This window comes from Poecile atricapillus, chromosome Z, assembly GCF_030490865.1.
Source record: "Poecile atricapillus isolate bPoeAtr1 chromosome Z, bPoeAtr1.hap1, whole genome shotgun sequence".
Taxonomy (NCBI): domain Eukaryota; kingdom Metazoa; phylum Chordata; class Aves; order Passeriformes; family Paridae; genus Poecile; species Poecile atricapillus.
This window is the reverse complement of record NC_081289.1, coordinates 111,471,509-111,486,260: the sequence shown is the minus strand read 5'-3', so window position 1 is coordinate 111,486,260 and position 14,752 is coordinate 111,471,509. Positions and strand designations below refer to the sequence as shown.

Below are 14,752 nucleotides of genomic sequence, written 5' to 3'. Positions count from 1 at the left end.
AGGCAAGCAAATGAAATAGTTTGACCTACTGCTAGAGTGAAACAGGATCATAACAGTGACTCTGCTGGAACACACACCCTCCACCCCATCACCTCCTCTACAGACTATGAAAATTGAAGCAACTTTCCTTGGCACAAGCACTTCAACCTCTACTACTTCAAGAAGATACAAAAACTAGTACTGTTATTCTAAAGTATGAAATAACAATGTAGTTTAAACAAATCCAAATGACACAAGTGTGTACTGGTTTTCTCCCCAGACACCATACAAAAGTGTGTGTCAACACTTGAAAGCAAATCCCTTCCCCAACCCCAACTTTTTCATTTTAAACAGCAGGAACATTCTGTTTGAACATTCATTTTGCTTACATCTCATTTCCTTCCTCTCTTCTCTGTTTCTTGACTACTCCTTTAGCTATTTATCTGCCTTTCCCCACTAGAAGTCAAGCCCTACAACATCAAAGCTTTACTCTGGTAATCAGCTGTTATGGCTCAAATTAATTAAGACAACACAATAAAGAAAACAAAGATCCCATTCTCATGGAGATCATTATGCTTATTAAAAACAAGCAAAAGAATATGCAGACTATACAAGACATAACATCCACAAAGATATGTTACCTTTTTCCTAATATAGGGGTTAATTTAAAAAACAAATCTCCAGACAGCAGTTCTTCAGCCAAGTTAGTTCTTTAGAGCACGAAATCTATGCTTCAAAGCTCTGCCTCTCCCCATCCTATTTATACTGGCAAACCTCCTGCTGACAAGCTTATTAAGAAACAAAGCAGTTCTGCAGCCCTATTCAGAAACAGCAAGGTCCCAGTTGGGGCACTAATGCCCACTTTTGGGTGCTGTGTTTTGCAAATGACTGAAGTAAACCGGCAAGAGTCCAAAAGAGAACGGCAGGAAAAATCAGGGAGAAAGCAGATGGACACAGCCATACCAATCATTAAATTGCACAATTCCACAGCTCCTAGAAACCCACAGACGAAGCGGCTGGATGCACCTTCTGAGCCATCTTGACCTTGCTGATAAATGGCTTTGGAGTTTCTTTTGCTAAGAGTTGAGCTTGCAACTATCCACATTCCCTGGTGTTAAGTTTGCATACCCTACCATAGAAAGCTTTTGTTTTGAGGAAAATGTCAGAGGCTGCTCAAGACCTCAGCTGAGGCATTCCTGCCTAGCTACATTTCACTGATATTCTCATATCAAATTTTCCCTTGCTCACAGAAAATTCAGAGAAGTAAAAAAACAGAGAAGTAGCTTTAGTTAAGTAAGTCACAAATTAGAAAGTCAGGACAGCAGATAAGCACATTTTTAAGTAAATGATTAAAGCAGCAATAGCTGTGCATCTCAAAAATGAAAGTCAATTATAGTTTTGCAAAACATCAGCATAAAAACCTTTTCCTCTCTTAAAATCATCATCTGTTAATGACTGACAAAAACAAGCCAAGCATGTTCGATCGACACAAAGCTAAGGATGCATTTTATAGTCCTTCTGGAAGCACTTGAGAAAAGGTTCCAAAAGCAAGGTTAATATGCCAGAAGGATTATATTTACCTTAATGATGTACCGTAAGAAAATATGCAGAAAAACAACTCTCCCTGTGTGTGGCTATTCTGTTTCCCAGGACTGACTGAGTCACTAAGCAACTCCCATGAATATTACCCTTTGTGCTTAAAGTAATTTATTTATCCCCAAGTCCATGCTAAATATTTATATTTGCTAAAGACATCATCATAGATTACATCCATTCTTTACCAAAGTTTAGCTAACAGATGAACTAGTACAGGCCTGTGCATTATTATTTGCATAACTTTAGCAGAATATTGACTTCACTGCAGAAACCTCTCCTCTTTTGGAGGCCTGTTGTACATCATCAGGTTCTCAGCAAATGTGCATGTAATCATTATAAGTTTCTTTGAGAATTCAAAATAACTAGTTTTAATTTGATATTACTCTACTAAGTACAATTTCTTGAAACCTTATGAAAACATTGCTAAAAGAATATACATCTTAGCTAGCACATGACAACATTACATCACTTTAAACTAATGGCTAGGTCTAACCAATGCAACTTGACCAGTACCTTGGGAGGAATGATGATTTTTGAGTGCCGTTGTCTACTTGCTGTGTGATGCTTTGGGCTTGATGTACAGCTGTGCTCCCAGTCCCACTCACAAGGAGATGGCAGTGCAGTAGTTTGCTCCCTGAAAAACAAAGTTTCATTTAAGTAATGTACAACCACAAAAGAGTGCTTGCGAAGCCTGAAACACTGAAGTCCTAGGGATGAAGAGGATATAAAATATATTTCCCTGCTTAGTTTGACATGCTTTATTTAGCTTCCCTGGCAATCAAGTCGAAATAGTGCTTGAAAAAAGGAAAGAGATATTCAGCAACATTTACATACAAGCCTGCATGCAAAGCAATCAATGCATTTTTGCCAATGAAATAGAGTATTGACAGGAAGCATACTTATAGCTACTTTGTTGCACTGGTTCTCTCCACAAACCATCTGGGTTTTTTGTTTCAATTTAGTTTTGGTCTGATTGTTTAGCTTGCACAAGACTGTACACAGGAAAGCTGGTAGCAGCATTGTATCTTGAGCATAACCTCAGGAGAACAATCAGATACAGGCACTCCAATGACATTAGATGGTAACTTAAGAACTACAGTTGTCAAATAATAGAAAGAAAACAATTCCCAGTAAAATCTTCTATCTTCCTTTCCCTGCTCAAAAGGCCTTAGCTACCCCTCTTGGGCACAAGTAGCATGTTAGCTTCAGTATCCCTCTCAGCAGGCTCCCCCTCTCCTTGACCCCTTCTCTAGTACTTGATTACCCCCGGTAGGGAGAAATTGAACGGTTTCACTAAGATAAAGAAGGAACTTTTGACAGAAATAGAAACACAAGCTGGTGGTTAGGGTTTGGTGGTGGCTTTTGTTTGGTTTTTGAAAGAAAACCAACATAGAACTGGGTAATTTTAATTCTTCTCTCAAAAGCGTCTTTCCAAAGTGTTCCATCTTCAAAGAAGGATATAGCCAGACTTACCTAGAAAAGTATATTAGCTATTCTTTTAGCAGGTTTGAGTTTGTTTGCCTGTTTCTGCTCCAGCCTCTCCTCCCCCCAACCAATGGAGAGATGTTTTTTCATTATGGTTAATATTACATTAACCATTTTTAGATGGCTTGCAAGATTAAGAAAGAGACACTGAAAGAATTCTGCAGAACTTCCCCAATTGTCTGCAATTCTGACCCAAGTTTTGATGTGTCTTGTGTTTGACACCCACTTTTTCCTGAGCACAAATATAATCTGGTCATAGGTTTTAAAAAGCAAAATTTAAATTTATAAAATACATTAAAAAATACATTTTGTTTCAGATTAATTTTCAAAAACATGCAACAATGCAAGCACCTGCGATACATCACACCTTGAAACTAGGTTATTTTCTCCTTTCTCTCCATGCTCTTCCAGCATAAAAGCATCTTTCTAAAAGTAGAGTACAGTTTTAAATGAAGGCATGATTTCAGAATTTGCAGAACAAAAAGATGCTTAATATGAGTTTATATGACCACCAAAGAGCAGCACAAGCTATACTTTGCATTCAAAACAAATTTCAGTCTTATTGTTCTAGGCTGTGCACAAAATACTATCCTGGAGGCTGCAGAAAGGTCACACAAGCAAGCTAAACCTAATTACCACTGCTGCCATCACTTTCCTTTGTCAAACTTTATAAAAATCAATCTATCTGTCACAGAAATTGCATCACTATTCCAAGCAAAGATGGAAGTAGAAAAACTTTACTTTGTAATGTCTTTGATATGAAAATACAAATGAATACCTTAGCAAAATAATGAATCTGCCCTTCCTGCTTTCTTTTGCACAGTAGTCTGGGTTTTTAAGCAGAATTCTTACAGCTTTCAAGCAACGGCTCTAGAAATAAAATAAGATTTTATATATATATATATATAAATATATATATATATATAAAATAACATAAAATAGCATCACACTCAAGTGCTATTTTGTATTTTAAGAGATGCTTAAGAAAAAGAAAGTGCTTAATTATGCACCTGAATTTGTGCATTAGAGGAGCTGACAAATGGGGATCTCTATACCCTTTATTCAGTATTAGGTTTTGGATAGTGTCTCATTATATTACACATTTTTCCTATACACACACACACACCCACTCACCCTTTTATAACATTTTATTTTCACAAAGAATGTACCTCTAGAATGTACCTCTGGTTACCTCTAGAAGTTGAGTGATAAGCTGATCTTAGCAAAGTACATTATTTATGTGTTTATTCCAGTCATATAGAATAAGCAGCATGCAGCTACAAAAAGAACAATACTTTTATTGTCAACTCAGTTCACTTTGACATGATTGGTGGTTACCAACCTTTCGTTCCCTGAAAGTTTTAATAAAAACATAAAAGGGATCACTATTACAGTCCAATGACAACAGCTTTTCTGCTTTTCCAAAACTGTTGGAATGGCAAATCCAAACATAATCCAAGTACATCTTAACCAGTTTGAAATTCCAAGTGTGTACAACAATCACATTAACTAAACCTCTCCCTGAAAGCAAGATGTCCGAATAAGAATGCTGGAAATAAAAACAAATTTTAACAGTGTATTTTGTACTTTGATACTGACTAATACTCAGTAATAGATGAAAGACAAACAGTCACAGTTACAAAAGACATTGATGTTACAGTTAATAAGTTTCATTTTTAGAGGGCTTGATTCAAGCTATGACTCTGGCCAGACTAACCTACTTGAAAACAAAGAATTCTACAAGAATATATCATTACTTTCCAACATAACTTCTCAAAACGGCAGGAAAAATCAGGTACCATTTTATCAATATATAAAGAGCAGCTGAAAAAAATCAAAAATACTTGCATGTACATAATTTATATGGAACGATCAAAGGAAGTCACAGTCCAGCACACTCCTGCTGTGCTGAGTCCAAACAGACTGCACTGAGAATCCCTTTTAATGGGCAGCTTTTTAACAAAAAGCCCTACAAGCACTCATTAACATGGCACTGGAAATTTAGGACCAACTTGAAGAACTCTTGAGTTAATAAAAGGGCGCAAAAACCATTTCCATCAGTGTATTTTCTAGACTAGTTTTTGTGGTTCTGGTGATAGATCTGGGAAAAAAAATAAATCATATGGTCCTTAGTGATTTATTTGCTTCTATTGTTGTTACCACCATTAAAGAAAGTGCATTTGTAGAAAAAATACAGGATAAATCTGAATTCAGTCACAAACAGACACAATTATAACCCAAGTTTTTCTTTTAAGTTTTGCTTACACAGAGCGATTCCAAACCAATAGAAACATAATAATTGGTCCTGGACAAAAGCCTCTCATATTTTGCACTACTCTGCAATGTCTGAAACAAGGTGACTACATTCTCTTTTATTACAAAAATATGGGAGACCAGAAGGACTGTGAAGACACCCATCCATCCATGCTACTCATACACAGGCAGATGGGAGACAGCAATGTTTTCCACACAACATACGTTTTTGGTGGAAACAGTTACATACAGAAGGATTTTTCTGAAGCCTGATACTCAAGTTGTGTGGTGGAAGACAGCAGTCTGGATTGTTTCTAACAAAAATCAGGAAAACCTTCTTGAAAGGAAACGGTATTCCTAAGTATGATGAACTCCTGCTTCTAAGCAGAGAAGTAAAGTTGCCTGCACAGACAAAAGTGGTTTTCCTTTTCTCATTTTAGAAACTGCTTCTCTGACAGATAAAAATGAAAATATGCATATTTTTAAATGAGGAGAGGGGAAACACACACATGCATCAGGTTAAAAGCAAGCAAAAAATACAAAATAGCCATTTCATTTCTGTTCTGATGAGTATACACCTGATTATTTTCTGTTCCTCAGCAAGCTCCTCATTTAGAAATAACACCTTCTCCTAATTATTCCTCTAGCCAAGGACAGGTAGTACACAGAAATCTAATTAAACCACTAAGTTCAACCACAACTACTGAAGGTACAGGTCTTGGAAGGTACAAAAAAAGATTACCCTTTTTATGAATAACTCTCCTCTTTCTGATGACATGTTTTAAAAATGCATGATTCAAGGTGAGCACAATTTTTCCCACAGTTACTCACTGATTGATTTTTAACACTTACCCTGGATGTTGCCACAGATTTGCATGTCTACCCTCAGGAAGCAGTTCCCTCTTGTTAAGGGGAGTAATACCTATTGCTGCTTCTAAAATAGTTATGTATTTCTTGTACCGCATCCTGCCTTTCTTAAGAGTTCCACCACGTTAAGTTATCATCCAAATGCAGATGCTGTAACTGAAGTCATGCCTCTTCACTGATTTGAAAAGCTGCTTTTTGAAACATACTGCAAGTTTGAAGCATAAAAATAATGCTTTTTTTCTCCTCTCACAGGCAATGGTAGTTAGCAGAAGAGAGAGAAACCAAAGAAAAACTCCTACCAGATTCCCCAGAAACGTCATTGTTACGTAATTCGATCTTTGAATAAGACACTAATGAAAATGATTGAAGAGACAATCACGGTTCTAAGCCTGGTCGGATAATGCACACTCTCCAATTGACTAATCCTTTGCTAAATCTCTGCTGTCTATAATCTTTCAACTGCTAATGGAGCACTAGGTGACTTCTCTGTCAAATCCATCCAGGGAACAAAAGAGACCTGCACAGAAAACTTGAGAGCGTTTTAGACAGTGACAGATAAAAATAGCTTTTGCCTTAACTTTTCTCACCAGAAGGCACCAGAAAGCTCTCTATGTTAGAAGTGTCACGAGGGATTTGGCTGATCTACTCAGAAAAGGCATGGAGAAATACTTCCTTACGTGGCTTGTACAGAATTAAGAAAGCTAGAGACTCCCATTATACCTACTAGTAATTCAAATGTTCCTCACATGATGCCAGAAGCCACATCCCACGTCAGAATTGTTTTAGCCATGAGGTAAGTTAACTGTGCGTGCCAAAGACCTCAGGTATGAACTACAAAGGTGGAGACAGATGCACATGTTGAAAGAAATAACAGTGACATTTCGGAAACACTGCAGTACCGTCAAATTGCTATACTCAAAGAGATGTTGTTGATTGCAAAACAAATCAAGGAAATGTTGATGTAATTCTTCTTAGATAGTAAGAAATGAATGCAGATAGATAGATAGATAGATAGATAGATAGACATAGTTACATATTTAAATATTGTGTACTTATGCAGTAATAGAGATAAAAACATAGAAAGAAGAGATATGACAGGAAGACTGAAGCCTGGAACCACAACTCCCTCTGTAAACTGTGCAAATTACTTATTCCCTAATATTATTAGGCATGTGTGTATTTCTGTTTGGGTGATATCATATTGCATGTTCCTTATTTAGAAACCAAGATGATTTCTTGTTCTGTAAAATATTTCTTTATTTTGGTATATGAATGTTTGAATTAATATGAATATTTATTTTAGTATATGTTTAATATTCAATCACATTTGTACGTTATGTTAGCACATGCACACACTGAACTATCTCAACTAATTACTAAATAGCAATCTATGTGACTGATCTTAGAAGAACAAAATAAAAGCAAGGGTCTTTTAGATGCTTGAGGAAAAGAAAAATCCCCTACATAGTTGCATGCTGATAAGGAGTATGTAGTTTGAAATACAGTGATGTGTTAAGAAAAATAATTAATATATTAAACCCACAGAAATTAAATCAAGCAAAAAATTACTTCTCTGTGTCCAAAAACAACAAAAAAACATCACTTAACAACAACTTAAACATCTGTATACAAAGCATTAAGAAGCTTAGGAAAGCATAGTACTAGAAGCATGCAAGCAGAGCTAACGTCATTAAGCCTGCATGCATCCTGACTTCTGATAGCTTTGGCATCTCTATCACAAAGGCTGCAATGAGAAAGAAAAGACAAGAGAAGTGAGCAGTTTTTGACAATTCCAGTACTTAAGGATCTTCTGACTGTAGAAGTCCATGACAGTTCTATCTTACTCAAAAGCAGAAATATTTCTATAAAATCCAGTCTTCCCTCGAAGTTGGTTTCATTTACAACTTCAATATTACCATACTTTCTCCTATGAAATTCTGGTATTTCTTTCTGTCTACCTTCTCCCTTAACACTTCTTTAACTCTAAACTTTCCCTTTTTAGATCTAAGGAATTTTTCTTAAAAAAAACTTTCCCACAGTAGTTTTCAAAGCCAGTCCTATGCAAAGTGTAAAAAGCATTAAGTGCAGCTCTCGTCCATCCTTTGTCTCTTTGAGGAAAGCATTGTAATTCTGACTAGAAAAAAGAGCCCCATAACTAGTGTTGTACACAGGGAAGCCAAACCCACACAATAAGCACAAGTTACTCCCAAGTACTGCTTTCAGTTAAATTGTGCGTGAAACCTCCAGGTATCTAGAGGGAGAAAGACTGACTCACACTTTATCAACTTCCTTCAACTTTATTTAGAAACAGAAATTCAAAGCTGGTAGTACATGCATTGTTAGTGAAGGATGACTTTTGTAGGGCAAACAAAAAGTCTGAAACATACCTTCCTCCATTGTTTCCTGCCGGAGAATTATCATCCACTCCACTTTTTATGTCTTCGTTTTTTTTTCAGGAAGAACAGAAACCAAGTTTTATTGGCAAGAAAACAGAACAATTTTCCTAACTGAGAACACACAAGTGATGCCTTGGAAAATACAATGTATTTCTGAGAATGGGGAAAGAATGACAGAGCTTTTTTTTTTTTCTCCGTTAAAGAAACATTTACAAGATCAAAGCAAAAAGCTTTCTTTCGCTCTAATCCTTGACAGATGTAAACAGTCATACGCTCTTAACTAGATGTAGAGCATACTTCTTGTAAACTGGTGGCAGAGGCAGAATCACATCTTCAGTCACTTCAGATCTAACTAAAAAAGAGAGTCATTGCCCAATGCAGCCACAAATTACTTTCCATCTTGTGAAAAAAACCAAAATCCTATTCTTTCTCATATTTCAACAAAATCTGTGTAACAGCTACAGATCAAAGAATTCTCTTATTAAGAGAGCAAAGAAACAAGTATCTCTTCCTACATTCTTTTACTCAACTGGTAAGAATAACTTTGACAGTCGAATGTTAACTTCCAAAATACACCTGTGTTTGCTTTGTTTGCACCACAACCAGCACATATATAAAGCTTGATCTGTTAAAAAAATCTTAAGGTAGAGAAGCATCAAGGATCAGACTGGGAGCGTGGGAGGTGGGAATGAAAAGAGAGGAGGAGGATCTGGAAACTTCTCTCTCACAGCTTCCCGGATTGCAGTTGCTTTTGGCCCCTCCTTAGAGATTGTCCCTTCCCTGAACAGTCCATATGTTCCTGGAGATTCTCAGAATCAGATTATACAAAGTTGTGCTAAGGAGGCTAGAGACACCAGTAGTCAAATCTGCTGGCTATTAAGCAGAGATAGATGATGAAGCAGATGTTAGAATAGAGAGTGCAAGCCGGACTACAGACAGCCTTTCTGCTAAGAGTGACATCCAGGAGAGATTTATGGGCTTTCTCAAAGGCCTTAAAAAAACCCAATCAAAAATTAATGAGGCAAGGCAAGTAACACATAGCTTGAACCAACATGTGAAATCTTGGTTATGATGAGGCTGTATTGTTAAGGTCGCACTCAGTGTATCAATACAATACTGATGTCAAAAAATGAGTTTGGTGCAATAGAGTTATAACAACACAATGCTTTTGGGAGAGGTATCATTGAGCCAGTTTAGAAAAAAGCCACAGTGTCCCAATATATCTGAACTCATGCCTAGCTCAATGAAAACATACCCAAATCTAAGGAGATATCCTAAACCTGACACTTCACGTGTATATAAACCACACCCCAGATAATTGCACACCTTTAAGAAGTTAAAAGAAATTTCTCAAAAGCAGTTCTGAATTGCTTGTAAAAAACAAAAGCAGAGACACAAGCATGAAAAGGGAGCAGGCATTGGAAAAAACCCAGAACAATAGGGCTTTATATTTTGCCTTCCACACTTCTTATTGACCGTACTATTGTATCAGGCAGTATTTTTGTCTGTCGTTTTCACATTATTCATGTGAAAAGGGAGCACTAATGAGTTTCGTTTTCTTCCTAGATTAGCAACCATGGTTATTTGAGGTTCTGGGACTCAGATGCACAATGACAATGCTGACCTAAATTCAGGAAGACTTGGGTAGCTCATGTTTCCTAAAAACAAAGCCTGCAGCTGATGAATACACACCAGGGCAGATGCTGTACCAGATATCAAACCAGAGCTCCCACAGCTCACTCTGTTATTACTGAACTTGGATCATAAACACCCTAAATACATTCACAAATGCAAGGGCCATCTTAACACTGAACAGAAAGGAGTTGACACAGTCTGCATTCTGATTTGAAACAGAAAACTACGATATCCCCTAACAACATACACTTTCAAAAAGCAATCAGCTTAAAAAGAAAACCAAACCAAAACAAAAAATCTCAATAATAAGCCAACTAAAACCCAACCCAAACATTAATAGTTTAAGGTATTAAATTACCTGAGTATACTTTACTGTTGCATCAAGCTGTTTAATTACAATGCTGCAGTTAGTACCTGTTTAAATTGTCTAACATTTAAGTAAAAAATAACCTCGGCTCTCTAGAGTTGAATGCTGGCTTTGTCTGATAAAAACAAACAAACAAACAAAAAAAAGCAACACTACAGAACCGCCCCCCACAACCAAACCCAAAAAACACACAAAACAAAGCAAAACAACAGAAAAGACACCAACCCCCAAAAAATAACAACAAAAGAAACCTCAAACAAACCAAACTAAACAAAAAACCCACAAATAATAAACAAACAAAAAACCTTCCCAAACCCCAAACAAAAATACCCACATAATTGCACCAGGTTGTAAATCATAATTTACCCACTGGGAAAGAAAAAAATTACTTTTTGAAGTGGGACCGGGATAACCCAAGAATTGGCAAAAGACAATTAAAGAGCAACAGAAGGCTTCAAAGACTCTGGGAACAAGCAGGAAGCAGAAATTTCAAGGGAGCAGACATAGGTATCCAACATTGTTCTGCTCTTTCTGAGGAAGAGGATAGGTTCAGATAATCGATAAATGTCCCAGGGTTGAACAGCTCTGTTTTGACGATGTAAGTTCTCAATGCATTTAAAGCATGGTCATGGGACTGAGACTGAACCTTTGACTCTGAAAGATGATGAGCACTGGTGCGTGTGTGCCAGCACGGTCATGCAAAACCCGTCATCCCCATGTCACGGCTCCAATCTCTGTAGGTAACACACCATTTGCAAACATTCTTCACTACGGCAAGTATCATATATTAAAAGAAAAAAATATGCCTTATATACTTACTGCCATAAATATTTGTTTTACAAATAGATTATCCTATTTCTGAGAAATCTTCCAAAGGTCACAGAAACCCACTGAATTTTGGGATTTAGAGCCACAGCCTTTCTACAGTTGATGCCAAAGATCAATTGCCAAATTAAAAAAATTAATTTTTCTCCAGCAATTAGAATTTTCACACCTATTTGAAAATAAACCAGACTTGAAAATCTCTAACCTCACAGATGTGTAGCTGTTCTAACATATAAGTGCTCTGTTCCCCCTGTCATTAGAATGATTGTGATTCCAAGACTACTGCAATAGGATGAAACTGACGCAGTCATGGTATGACAAAAGTTACACCATCCCTGAGTACATAAATACTGTTATTTCAGCAATTAAAAGTGAACAATCTTGTAACACGAGTTTTCCTTTACCCTACAAGAAAATTCTGGAGAAAGACAAGATTGGTAACTATTAAAACGCTCACACAAACGCTATCATTCAGATTTGCTCTAAGTTAAATGCAGCCTTTGAAGTAGTCCTGGAATATTAGGCCATTCACCAGCTGAGGACTGCTGTGGTCCAGGAGCTTTCTAATGCTTTTAAGCACATAGGTTTTATAAAGGTATGGCGCATCCCATTTTGTGAACCATGCCACTACCTAAACATAGTTTAAATCACTAAGAAAGATTTCCTGGTTGTCCTTAGAAGACACAGAACCAGAAAAAGGGGGGATTAGCAATCAAAAAAAATATCATACACTTAATTACCTTGATGCTTCATTCTAAAGACCTCTATTTAGATTATAGTTCCCGCAAAGTGTTGGGGTCACCCCAACTCTGCTGCGTAATTCCCAACACTTGCCTTTAGCCTCGCAAAAATCCAGTGCAGTGGCACTAAGCACTGCAGCAGTTACTGATAGTGGTACAGGGCAATAGCAAAACACAATTAGATACAGGTTCTGCAGTCCACAGTGACATCATTTATAAAGGGAAGAGAAGTCACTGCCACTACTTAAAACCAATGTTTAGGGCCTAAGATGTTTGCATGTAACAGTCCAGAAGCAATTATAACAGTAAATTCACCTAAAGTCAAATACATACAGAAAACTTCCTCAGAAGCCTGATGACAGCCCTCATAATCCTTGTAATAATGTTATACTGAGTATAAATCTTACTGGCCATGTCTAAGTGGCACACACATGCTTAGTAAATGCAAAACATTTCAAAGTCTCTTAAAGCAGCCTGATGATCTCTCAATTAGTGTTAATTCACACAAGCAAACCTCCTATGCCTTCCAGTGCTTGATTCTTGCCATGTCAGGACTTCATGGATCCTGACAAATATCACTGTTTGAAAGAGCTGAGAACAATTAAAGCCTTAGACAACAAACACTTTACAAATGAAGGGAGCAGTTTTGCACATACTAATTTCTCTTTTATTTTCCCCAACTACAGGTGAATCACAGTTCTCAACCTTTAAAATAAAACTTTGCAGAACAAAAGAAAAGGTAAGCTATTTTGTTGGAAATGATGCGACCTTGATAATCACATCCAAAGGTTAAAATAAAACAGACCTTTGCAGCCTCTGCTGGAGCACAGCTGTGGGGCCAAGAATGGCTTGAATATCATCTTAGCTGTGGGAACCGACACAATAAGCTGAAGCTAGGGAGCAGATCATTCAGAGATTCTCTCTGTTTCAAGTGAATAACTACTAGAAAGCAGCACTGGAAGCATGAAATTTTTCTGATTTGTTATATGACTCTTACACAAGTATGTTCAAACAGCATGTACTTTCTCACGCTGGAAAAAAATGAGCAAACAGGTTCAAGTACGGGGTAAGTAAGGGCAGAGTTGTCTACTGAAGCAAGTGCATGCCACTGGTAGATCAACCCTGGCACTCCAGTCTGAAAATCTAATGTACCTGGGCTCCAGGTACATTACTGGGCTCCAGCACCGCAAACACGGCCGATGCCAAGGCACTTTAACAGGGCAATTACAACATTTGTCTTCTGGAACTGCCTGTTCTTTGTTTTACAGTTCCCTGTTAACTTGAAACTTCCCCTGACCCAGTTAGCCAAAGCCCAAGGCATGGCTGGAATCCACTCGGGATGTGCCAACACAAAGATTTCAGGAATCCTCTGTACAACAAAGGCATCCCAAGCCCCCGACGGCGGGGGCGTGCGCTGGCCCAGGGACCCGCCGCCCCCCCCCCCCGCGGGAATAACCCGGGTAAACAAACACTCCGGCTCGCCGGTGGCATCTCTCCCACTTTCCACGTAGTATCGCACTCTCCCGGAAAGTACTTATCACGGAAAAAGTCACCGAGAGCCGCTTAATCCCGTTAGAGAAAAGCCGATCCCCAGCCGAGGCCGGCTGTTCGCGCCGCCCAGGTGCGCGGCGGGCGCGGGACCGGCCTGGGGGGCCCCGCGGGGGCGCGGCGGGTCCGGCTCCCGCGGACAAAGGCGGCAAAGCGCGCCCGGGGAGCGCAGGCGAGAGAGCGATAAAACGCGAAGCACACAAAGGAACGAGGAGGAGAAGCCGGGCAGCTCGTGGCCGCAGCGCGGCCCCCGGGGCGGGGAGAGGAGGCACCGGCCGCGGGGGACAGGGGGTGCCGAGGGGCACCGCACCTGTCCGGGGGGAGGGAGGCGGCGGGGGGCTCGGTTTCGGGGCGGGGATATCTTGCGGGGATACTCGCCTGCTCGCGAAGGGCGTCCGGCAGCGGGAGCAGAGGTCCCAGAGGCGCCCCGGCGCTGGGACTGCGCCTTATCCTGCCCCGCCGCCCCGGAGCGGGCAGTGACGGGGGCGTCGAGTCCGAGTGGCACTGGGGCCGAGGCTGGGGCTGGGTCCGGGTCCGGGTCCGCAGTGGCCGCTCCCGCCGAGTCGGGCGATTTCCTGCGGGGCGCGGGCGGGGGCGGTGCGGCCACGCCGGGGCGGGCTCCCGCCGCAGGTGCCGGCCTCGCCCCCAGGTGGGGAGGAGAGGGGAAGGATGGGGAGGGCAGGGAACGACAGGGGTGGGGCGCTGGCGGCGACCGGACGGGGCGGGCGGCGTGCCCCCACCTGCGGCTGCTGCCCCTCTAGTCCAGGGGTGCCTTCGCCTGCTCCCCCGGGCCACGCCCGCACACACCAACACCCGCGGCGGCGGCAGGGGAACAGGAAATACCGGTCGCAGCCCGGTGCTCCACGCCGCTGAGTCACCGCGGCGAGGCCGCCCCGCCCCCTAGCTTTTCTCTGCCCGTCCCGTCTCCCGGCAGGGGACCCCGGCTCTGGCCCTGGGTCTGGCCCCCGGCTCTGCCCGAGGCAGCCCGCGCCGGGCCCAGGCAGCAGAGCGGAGCCCTGTCGCCGCTGGCACGGCGCACCGTCACCAGCCCAGCGCTTGGG

At 40.4% G+C, this 14,752-nt stretch overlaps 1 protein-coding gene across 1 annotated transcript in view; it reads right to left on the bottom strand.

Moving 5' to 3' along the window:
• TJP2 (tight junction protein 2) overlaps window positions 1-14,752 on the bottom strand; it is a 63,727-nt gene extending 48,975 nt beyond the window's left edge. Inside the window, exons 1-2 of the mRNA XM_058826071.1 lie at window positions 14,066-14,752; window positions 2,089-2,205 (exon numbers count right to left, since the gene is read on the bottom strand). The gene's annotated coding sequence lies outside the window, so the exon portion shown is untranslated. The remainder of the gene's footprint in view (window positions 1-2,088; window positions 2,206-14,065) is intronic.